We start from the raw sequence: 2555 nt of genomic DNA, 5'->3' as shown, positions 1-2555 counted from the left end.
TTTTTCCTAAAAAAAAGTGTCTTTAAGGCCCTTTTAAAATTGTCTGCATAATTAAATGGTTCAGATGTAAACAGAGAAACAGAGACGCTCTGTTGTAGAGAAACTTACAGAGTCAGAATTGTTCACAGTGGTGGTGATAGGAACCAGACGTCCACCTCTAAAAGCTCCCTCACAGAAAGTTATTATATAAAATGGTTATTAATTTGCTGCCTGATACAGTAGTTTTGGGAAGATTTAGGGTCTCACATTTTTAAAATTTGTTCCTGGTGGAGGGATACATGCAGGGTGTTGTGAGGCAAAATAGTCCCTAAAGAACTGACTTCACCATCATCACATGTAAAACTCAGGTATGTTCACTGGTTGTTTTGAATGGTGTTTATAAAAAAGAAAAAAAAAATGAGTGGACCTTTTGGATCCTGTCGTTACCACTGTACAGAAATAAAACACCAAACCACAGAAATATGCAGACGTTTTAGAAAAATTGGTGGATTTCCCCTGTAAATAGCTATGTTTAAAGCTGCCCATTCACTTCATTACGCTCCAGTTAGTGATCAATCATGAGAAGAATCAGTTTTTTTCAAAAGTAATAAACCCTCTGCTGTAATTTCCATGTGCTGGTCATAACGGCCTCACATGGGCAGGGTTCCTTTTGCGGTCACCTGTCAGTGCCACCCAGCTGCTTGTGAGTGTTATGAAATCTAGTCACACATCGTGGTTTCCTGCACAGATCAGTGTCAAAATCAAACTGCAGCAGTTTCAGGATTTAGTGTAGCCAGATGTAGGAGTTCCTTCCAGAAGAGCTGACATCACCACTGACCACCTGACTGGTGGCAAAGCTGTACACCCTTATAATGGTTCTTCAAGGGTTCTTTAACAAAGGCAGAGGTTGTGCCTGTATATCAACCTGAATACTCAATAACTCATCTGAGTGTGTAAAAGGTTCTTTCCATGGTTTACTGGTTTATTGTGGAAGACCTGTTGTGTATGTGGTTCTTTAAAGCAGTCCTTGCCCCACTGGTCACTCATTTCCCTTGATAAACGATTTCTCACCAGAACCTTGTCCATTTTGCTGGCTTTCTCCGCAGCTATCGCCGACCTGGCATGCCACTGTTTTATGACTGTACAGATAAACTCCCTGTGATGTGCTGGTTGGCTGTAAACTGTGACTGACTGGCACTATTTTGAACTTTAATAATGTTTCATAACATCTAATATTTTTAAAACAAGCCATGTGTTTCTAGATTTGGCCAAATCAGATTTAATAAACTGACAAATTTACAACTTGAGCTACACCTTCATTTTTTCTACAGTCCCCAGTTTGAAAGACACTGCTTTAAAGAACCTTTATTAATGGTTTTATGTAGAACCAAACAGGGTTCTACTATTAAGTTATAAAAGTTTTTTGGTCCTGTATAAAACACTTCAGGCTGAGTGTGGAGGGCTGTTTACCACCAGCTGAATTTTACAGGAAGATGACAAAGACAGTGTGGAAATGTATAGATTAACAGCTGTTCAAAAGGTCCATAATGGTGAAAAGCAAAAAGAGAAACGATAGAATTGGTGGATTTTAAATCAAGAGTCAGCAGCAGAAATGGGACAACATCATTCTCAACATGTATTCAGAAACTCAGCCTTACACTGAAAGGATTAAAGGCCCGAATAACTGAAAAACACATTTTCCATACTTTTAAAGAGGCTGATGTACAGAAACAATGTTCATTTAAAACGTACTGTCCACTCTCCAGACCATAGTCCATTTATAAAACTTAATCTGGAGAAACAGGTGTCTTCAGTGTTTTTGTGAGGTCATGAAAACCAAAACATTTACAAATTTTCACCTACAGTAGTTTTAACAGCAAAGCGCCCAGATTAGAGGATGGCAAGTCTTTTATTACCAAATTCTGCTGATAATAAGTTACTTTTATTATGAAACCTTCAGCAGAGTGCATAGTTATTTATTGATAAAAACAAATTCTGCATAGGAATATTTAACAGGTTGTTCTTTTTCCTGAAAAGAAGCAGAGAATAGAACCTTTAAAGGTACAATGCATGAATTAAAAAGATGGTTTCACCAAAAAAATCTAATTTACACAGGTTTCTTCTGTTCACCCCACATGAAGTCAACCAGCCGAGACATGCTTGGTGTCTGAAGTTTGCTTCTTCAGAGCTGTGAGGTTAATGTAGCTGGGTGATTCCATGTTGGGGCTGCCATTTGTGCCCCACGTTTACAGACGTTTATGCAAAGACAAAACATTTTAAACACAAATAAACACCATATGTGCATGTTTCAGATACATAACTTAAAAATATTAATAATATCAGCACTTTACCTTCAAATAGAATCATTAAAATAAAAATCTTATTTAGCAAGAAATAAATGCATAAATAAAGGGTGAAGATGTAAACAGAGTCATTCAGAGTGGTTTGGTGTGAAACGCTCTGTTCTAGAGAAACTTACAGAGTCAGAACTGTTCACAGTGGTGATGATAGGAACCAGACGTCCACCTCTAAAAGCTCCCTCACAGAAAGTTACTACATGAAATGGTTGTAATAGT

This window comes from Colossoma macropomum, unplaced genomic scaffold, assembly GCF_904425465.1.
Source record: "Colossoma macropomum unplaced genomic scaffold, Colossoma_macropomum, whole genome shotgun sequence".
Classification (NCBI taxonomy): Eukaryota; Metazoa; Chordata; class Actinopteri; order Characiformes; family Serrasalmidae; genus Colossoma; species Colossoma macropomum.
This window is presented reverse-complemented; position numbering follows the sequence as displayed.